Below are 9,160 nucleotides of genomic sequence, written 5' to 3' on the forward strand. Positions count from 1 at the left end.
AGGCTGAGGAGGCCTAGGTGTGACTTGGGAAAAGGGTGCACAAAAGACAGTGTCTAGACACAACTTGACACCTGGTTCAGTCGTGATGTCTCTAGATGAGTTTTATTTTCATCAGTCCCTTGTCATTTCTCTATTACCAAAATATGTGTGCATTTACAGAATTATATGTTGGCCCTCCCCAAAATTTGATAAAATAGGTATCGATATTCATGGTGGAGTGTAAGGAAAAGTGTGCAAGGCCTGTGAAAGTCTGCCATCATTTCCTGGCCCCCTATGTACTGCACAGTTCACTATACTACAGTGCATGCTAAGGTCATTCTGCTGAAATTAGGAACAGAACATTAAGAATGATTATACTCTTCCATCCATTTCCTCATTTACTCAATAAGTGTTTATTAGCATTTACATGGTTCAGGCTCTGTTTGGCCCTGTAAATAAGTAAATAAAATATGACCAGTCAGCAAAACATGGCCTGATTGATTGCAATGGACACAGAATTTCAATGTATTCATGAAATTCAGATGAAACCATGTGTAGATTACTATATTGTGAGCAGATGGGAAGGGTGAATGTTGACTGTCTTTCCAATTTATTATTGAAAATGGTATGTTTTTCTATTTCCTTCTTATTTAAATTTATATAAAATAATTACTTGTGGGGTTAATTTGATAATGTTGAAGATAAGTGAGATCATGTAAAAATTGAAATATGTATGATATACATGTATTAGAGAAAGGAAATATCAATAAGTTGTTTTTAGTAAATTTTTCTATTGTTATTGAGTGTGTAATAAATCCATATAGCATGATTAGGCTTATTTCTTCAATTAATGACTATTTCTCAAGTGCACTTAACATGGTTTACAGGTTTATTAGTATTAGTTTAGTAATATAGTCCTCATTTAAATATCTCCTTTGGGAATTGGAAAATCTTAGTCAAGAAATGTACATTTTAGATATTTTTAATATAGTAAATATAAATTATGAAAAACCTCATTACTTAGTTTCATGGAGTGCTTTTTTGGTGAAAATGCTTTAAATGAACATCCTCCTGGGTAATCAAATGAGCATGAATGATTCCTCATTTTCCATCCTTCACATCTCCTTCTTACAATGAAAGGACTGCAGTGCTTTCTTATTTGTATCAGTAAACATAAAACTAAGGAAGGATGACTCATGTGTTGAACAGCTACAGCCATCACACTCTTGGTGTGTGCATCTGCTCTTGTTTAAAATACAATGCTTCTTCTGCTGATGTTGAGTTCCATCCAAAGAAGTTGCAACAATCTGTGTCTTATTCCTGTCTCATCTGTTAGATTAAAAAGATTGTAAAGAGCAGGTGCATGAAAGAATGCCTATGACTTTAAACGAATGTCTCCAGGTCACTGTTTCCAGACTGCCTGTTGGAATCCTTGTATCAGAGATATAATATCAATTCTTAAAAGAATTTCATCCAAGTTCAATTTTGCCACTTTTCTTATGTGTAGCTGAAGAATAAATGTTTCATTCTACATTAATTTAGCTAACTTTTCTCTAAATCTTACCCCCACTACATATTACTTCATTACATTGCATGACTCCCCTTGTTATTCAGACCTGGGTCCTCCCACTTCTTCTTAGCTTGATTCCAAAATTCAGTTTTCTTTTCCTTTTAGAAGGTTCAGTTTAGAATGGGTTTTCTTCATGGAGCAATGATAAACAATACTGACCTTTCACCATTTTTTCTCTCACACAGTTCTCACTTTACATTGGCTATGTTTTCAATATACAGACATAGACAGCCCACAACAAATCCTGGCAGATTTTCATTGCTCTCATTTTGCAGGAAAGGTACCTAGAGCACAAATTTTATGTCCAAGTTAACAAAGAGAGAGAAATTACTGTTCAGAAATACATTTGTTTTTGCATTGCTTTTATATTTGCACTGCTTATGCATGTAAGCATAACTTATGTGTGTATAGATCAACATGTATATGTATATGTTGGTAGGTATTACTTGTTATGCCATTTAACATACTTATTGTGATCTATAAGTGTCAATACATATAAATATAATTCATTTTAATTGTTCTATGCTATTCTACTCTTTAAATATACCAAAATGTATATGTGTCTCTATTATGTTTTCCACAATATTTTACTATTACAGAAATATCTCTGAACATGTTTTTTTCTTAATAAGTGCTGGAGTTTCTGTAATTTATATATTTAGAGAGAGAAAGAGAGAGAGAGAGAAAGAGAGTTTGGGATATATGGTATGCATATTTTCAGCTTAACAGATATTTGCTTTATTTCTCTCCAAAGAGGTGGTACCGATTCTTATGTTACAAGCAGTTTTTGAGAATTCTGATTTCACTTTATTTGTTCCAACACAAGGTATTTTCAGTCAATTCAAATTAACCATATATATAGGTCTATTTCTGGAATCTCTATTATATTCCAGTGCTCTATTTATCTATCTCTGAATCATCAATATTTGTTATAACATAGATTTTATTACAAATCTTGACACCTGGTAAGATAAACAGTGATCTTACTCTTTCAAAATTATTTATTCTCTGCTCTTTACTAAAGAATATAAATGTATTTTCATTTTTAAGCAGAAAATTAGTTCACTGTAATTCAAAATTAGAAAAATAATTCAGTGAGATGATAAGGGTACAACCATATACTGAGAAAACAAAATTACTTTCTGTGAATATGGCCACAAACGATCCTCTTTTATTGAAAATCATACTTTTATTATAAAATAATTTTGGTTATTTTCATTTCTTCTCATTTATTTTATATGTTTTTTCTCAAAAAGTTATTTCATTATTGTTGTGTGTGTTGCTCCATTTCTCCAAATCTACTTTATGAAGTTTGCAATCCTGTTTTCTTGCTTTTTCTTTGCCTGAAAGGCCTCTGTAAGGGGAGAAAAGGGGGGTGATTCCTTCCTCCCCATCATAAGGGTCATGGCTGAATTCCCTATAACAAAAAATAAGTTAACAAAATAAAATCATAACAAATTTCTTTTATCATAGTTTCATGTGACATAGGAGCCTTCATATTAAAGACCCAAAAATATAGGCCAAGCTGTCTGATTTTATGCTTAGGTTTGATGAAGCAGGAACAGCCATATAGAAATGTGATTGGACAAAAAGGGTATGAGATGATGGTAATAGACTGAGTGGGGAAACCTAGCAAGGCCTACCTATTCAGATTCTTCTTGGCCTCTCTGTTGTAGTGTTTCTTCTTCCCTGGTGTGGGGTAGAACCCCTCTGGAATGAGGGTCTTAATTTCTTTATGGCCAGCTGTTACTCAGAAAGGTGGGAGAAAGTTAGAGTAATCTTTTTAGGATGTATGGCTTTAGGGAAAAGGAGTTCTGGTTTCTATGACCCACCTTGGGGAAGAGGAATTCTAGTTTATGTGGCTAGCCTTGGGGGAGACTGAGGGACAAGAGACAGGAGGGCAGGGGAAGGTCAGAGTGAAACTTTGCTTCTGAGGCCTTCATTTTGGGGTGTTGTTTTCTGAGCCCCAACACTACCATCTTGGTTTATTCTTTATTTATTATAATCTTAAATGTTATATGAAGCCTGTATCAATGCTTCTGTGAAGCCACCTGATCACCTACCCAGAGACTGATCATTCCCTTCATCAAATTCCTAGAGCATCTATTACTCACACGGAGATTATCAGAAGTGCTTGGACAGCTGTTAGGGAACCTACAGCTCCCTGGAGTTTCAAAAACTAAGCATCCTTCTAGTCCTCCCTACAGTGTATGCATGTATCCTCAGTGTAAATTTCCTTATGGGCATACAGTGCCTAACTGCATCCTACAGTTTAAGATAACTTACCTTCTTAGAGTTAGAACACTTAATTTCCTGACAGCCAAATTAGAAAATTCTTCCGTTTCTTATTTATAGTGTTTGCCAAACATTAATCAATTCCTACAAGCTTCATGATTTTCCCCATATGCATATACCACTTACACTAGTTGTTATTTTTCTTCAGATTAACTCACTACTTCTATTAATATTTAAGTAAATGTAATTTTTAAAGAAAATTGTATGCCAATGCAGTACATTGGAAATGTTTTACCTGCCTTAAGGTAACAGGAAAGAGAAATAAAATGACAGTTTAAAAAGTTATTATATTCCAAATAGAAAGATACTGTTTCACTGAAATTTTCTCTAATAGCTTTTTTGTAGGGGGGGAAGGTAAGAGATATCAGTAATGTACTTAATAGCACATACACACAAAAAGACTTGTTAAGAAAGCTAAGAAAGCTTGGAAGCAAATATAAAAGATATCACTTTATGTGAATCAAAGCTGTTTCATTTTGTGCCTATTTGCTATCTAGATTTATTACACTTACCATTTAAAATAATTTTCTTATTACCAGCAGTACAAATTTCACATTTGGGGAAACACATATCATAATAATTTGTATATTTACTAATGGATACTAGATCTGTAACTCCTGAAAATTAGAGACAATATAGTATATATTGTAGTATTTAAAATGTTTTGTATGTAGTAGTTATTTAGTAAATATTTGCTGGGGAAGTAGTGTGGTATAGTTAAGGAATCAAAAACATCAACAATAACACCCATATCAAAAGTCAGTCAAAATCCAAAAATCCGGTTTTTTATTCATTTGTGGGACTTTGAGTGTGTTAAAGTTTTGGGGCTTCAGATTGTTAATTGCTAAAAGACAATTTGTGATACCCACTTTTACTGAGTGGTGTCGATGAATGAAGGGAATACTCTATGCAAGGGGCTGGCTTACTGTTTTGCCCACAGGCTGTGCAGGGTCTGACTGAGAAAATGAGTTCCGGAATCAAAAGGCTCTTATCTCTTCTGCCCCTACCAGTTCTGCCCCTATTAACTCTTGGAGAAATTTCTTAACCTCTCAGAGTCTCATTTTTCTTACCTTATAAAAAAGAATAATAATGATCATAATTATAATAGCTTCCCTCTCTGGGTCGGGTGAGGATTAAATGAGTTACCACCTGTGTGGCATTAGTATCTGGCACATAGTAATCTCATGTTTGCTGTTAATATTATTATTATTGTTAATTCTCTATTTGGGTGGATGTGAGTAAAAATAAATTACTTCATTTTCAGTTTAAATAGGAACACTTAATCTTTTAGTTCAGAAATATAAAAAAATGTAAGCTTGGCATTAACATATCTGGTAGGGAACAGTAAAATACTGTTAGAACACAAAATGCTGTAGATAGTATCGGAACATGCATTAATGCAATTTCACCTTAATAATGTATCATCGAAATGATCTAGTGAATAATTGCTTTTTAATTCATCCTGAAATCCATATGCTGTTTCAAATGAATTTTAATATGTGAATTTCCACTCTTCAAATTAGATTTTGTGTTTCCAACAAATAGTGATATTTATTATTATTTCCTCTCCTATTCATTCCAAGCTACTTTTTCTAGTAATGTGCAAGTAAATAATATAAATAAAATACATAAATGAATAACAAATAAATATCAAGGATCACATTGGCTGTTCATATTTTCAGTTATTCTCAGAATCAGCAACTGGCATACTTCTAAAAAATTTTGTTTTATGTGCATCTAGTAAAACTTCCTCAATATTTGTGCTGTTTCTTGATTGTAAGATTGGTACTTTTAAACTAGTTGAATGCAATGTACAAAGGTCATCAATTTATATTATGGTCAAGGCCTTTTCAGATCACTAAGTAGAAACCAGAATTAAGTCTTGTGACCTGGAATATATAGCTCTAAGTCACTGGAGAAAATGTACCTTTACAAATAAGTAATTTTTTAAAATGCAATCAAAAGAATAATTGATTCTCGGCCGGGCGCGGTGGCTCACGCCTGTAATCCTAGCACTCTGGGAGGCCGAGGTGGGCGGATCGTTTGAGCTCAGGAGTTCGAGACCAGCCTGAGCAAGAGCAAGACCCCATCTCTACTAAAAATAGAAAGAAATCATATGGACAGCTAAAAATATATATATCGAAAAAATTAGCCAGGCATGGTGGTGCATGCCTGTAGTCCCAACTACTCGGGAGGCTGAGACAGGAGGATCCCTTGAGCTCAGGAGTTTGAGGTTGCTGTGAGCTAGGCTGATGCCACGGCACTCACTCTAGCCTGGGCAACAAAGTGAGACTCTGTCTCAAAAAAAAAAAAAAAAAAAGAATTGATTCTAAATTCTCTCACTTATACATTGAAGAGTTTGGAATCAAGTCTTCTATGCAAAGCTTTGGAAAAAGTGCTCTGGGCACCACATAGAGTAGCAACAGGGATGAGCAGAAGGGAATACCACAGCCAGATCTGTGCAGTCAGCTAATTTCCTGCCCCGGGTGGACCAGTGTCCTAAAAACAGTGATTTCTTGGTTTAGTTACAGTAAAATCTTGTTTTTGGCATAAACATTTTTAATCACTTCTATCCATTTCAAATATATTAACTGAGAGTTATTTTCAATTGCAAACTATTGAATCAAAATAAAACACAATTCTTCAAAAGCTCATGGAAATAGTTGAGAGGCCAGTAAGGATCGAAAGAGGGTTCTATGAAATATATCCTCTTATGTTATTCAAATTGCATATTTTTATTCAAATTGTATATTTTTATTTGTTATCTACAAACAATTTAATACATAGTTATATTATATTCCCAAATTCTGATGTATTTTTCAGCACTTTATTACCTGATTTAAATTTTTAAAAATCAGAAATAGCAAAACTATAAACTTTTTTAGAAATTCTCAATATTATACAATGTTTCATAGAAAATATATTTACTGACATATGATGGAGTGAAAAAGGAAAATCTTTATGTACCAATACTTATTTATATTTTGAATAAGCTATTATACATTATTTCCTTTAATCTTTGTATAAGTTTCTAAAGTAGATGAATTTACCCTTGAGTAAGGAAACAACTCAGAACAAGTAAATGCTTAGGGTGAACATAAAAATTATGTGGTATGAAGAATGTGGAAATTTATGACTTCATGAGTCCCATCCTCCGAGGATCACACTTATGTTCCTGTTGAAGAAGACACACCTCAAAAATGAGGGAGAAATGGCAAATTAATTCAATCAGATCTTATTGAATACTTGCTTGGTGCCTAACTACCTCATTGAACAAATATAACAGATGCTACAGAATAATTTGTTTATTCAATAAATGTTACTGAACATCTACTTGTTCTACTTGAGGGAGTTATAGCAGTAAACCACCCAAAGTCCCTGCCCTCACTTGGCTTCTATGTTCATGGAAGTGACAGAAAATAAACAGATGGATATTTACTTTAATGCTAGGTGAAGATAAATACTATGAAAAAAATGAATTAAAAAGAGGGAAATAATGACGGATGGAGGGAGGGTTGCCATGCTATTTTATAAGAGGCAATTAGGGAAAGCCTGGTTGAAAAAAATAATGTTTAATAAAAAACAGACTTTCCAGTGCCCCATGGGATCCTGTTTCTCCTCACTTCTCTAACCTCATGTACACATTTGATTGCTCTGCTACAGCTATACCTGCCTTTCCACTAGATCCAGAACAAGTACTTTTCCCTCAATTTAAAGCGCTCTTGTCCCTGATGGATGCCCACATACCTCCCTTACTCATTTTCTCCTGGACTTTACTCCAAGCTTGGGTTTTCAATGAGGCCTTAAAATGCTACCCTATCTAAATTGCAACACACATTTTCATTATCCTCTTTTCTTGGCATTATTTAGCTCCTCATCACTATCTCACTTACTGTACGCTGGATTTATTTTTTCTTGACGTGGGTTTTTTGTTTGCTGACATCACTGCTCTATTCATAGCTTCTAGAAGTGTCTGGTGAGTGAAAATGTTAATCCAACTTTTGTTTAATATAAGAATAAACATGATGATATTTATTAGGAAATTAAATATGAAACGTTTGATTTTGAATTAAAAGTTTATTATATCTCAAAGTATGCACCTAAACTATCAACACAGTTTTGCCCTCTTAACAGTAGCTTGCTTATGCCAGCAGCAAAGAAGCCTGGAGAGCGAATGGCAGTGAAATCATGGAAGGCATTTTCCACAGCTTGTTGAGAAGTGAATATTTTTCTTTGCAGGAAGTGGTCTAAAGCCTGCAAGAAATCAGTTGGTGCAAGGTCTGGTGAATACTATGGATGACAGAGAGTTTCCAAGTCTAGCCTCTGTAGTTTCAGCAGCATTGTTTGTGCGACATGTGTTCAAGCATTGTCTTGCAAGAGGATTGGCCTGTTTCTATTGACCAATTTCAGCTGCTTAATTGTAAGCATCCTCATTATTTCATCCAATTGATTGCAGTAGGCATCCGCTGTAATCGACTGATCAGGTTTCATGAAGCTGTAGTGGGTAATACCAGCGCTGGACCACCAAACAAGCACCATTAGCTTTTTTGGATGAATACTCAGCTTTGGACTGTGTTTTGGCACTTCATCTTTATCCAACCACTGTGCTTAACACTTGTGATTGTCAAAAAGAATCCATTTGTTGGAACACGTAACAATATAGTTTAGAAATGGTTCGCCTTTATGTCATGACAGCAAAGAAAGGCAAGCTCCAAGATGATTGCTCTTCTGAAGCTTGTTTAATTCATAGGATACCCATCTATCCAGCTCCTTTACCTTGCCCATTTGTTTAAAATGGTCCAATATTGTTGGCGTAGGAACATTCCACCTTGCTGCTAACTCACACATAAGTCGAGATTGATTCGTTTCCACTACAGCTTTCAGCTCATCATTATCCACCTTGGTCTCAGGTTGCCCATGTGGCTCATTTTCAAGATTTAAAAAATCACCAGAATGGAACTTTTTAAACCACTGACAGACTGTGCGTTCAATTAGCCACATCCTTCCCAAACACTTCCTTGATATTTTGAGCTGTCTGGGCTGCACTGGCTCCACAATGGAACTCACATTAAAAAAATAACATGAATTTTTGACTTATTCATAGTTTCACAAAAATTGCAGGAAATAAGGCCAAGGTTGGAAACCTGTAAAATATTTTTGCTATAACATGATAAATCCTGAAACAGAATGCTAACAAGGAGGACAATACAGACAGATACATGTGAAAAGTATGAAAAATAAAGAATGATGGAACAATTTGCTGCCCAAAAAGGATATAGGATCTAAGCATCAAGAAAATTATTAGATTTTAAGCTG

The 9,160-nt window shown here is 34.5% G+C and overlaps 1 pseudogene; it reads right to left on the bottom strand.

Annotated features, from left to right (window-relative positions):
- The window catches only part of LOC138393659 (protein SET-like), a 111,656-nt pseudogene extending 102,811 nt beyond the window's left edge, over positions 1-8,845 (bottom strand).
- Between the last annotated feature and the right edge of the window lie 315 nt (positions 8,846-9,160).

This window comes from Eulemur rufifrons, chromosome 12 (assembly GCF_041146395.1).
Source record: "Eulemur rufifrons isolate Redbay chromosome 12, OSU_ERuf_1, whole genome shotgun sequence".
In the NCBI taxonomy this organism is placed as follows: Eukaryota; Metazoa; Chordata; class Mammalia; order Primates; family Lemuridae; genus Eulemur; species Eulemur rufifrons.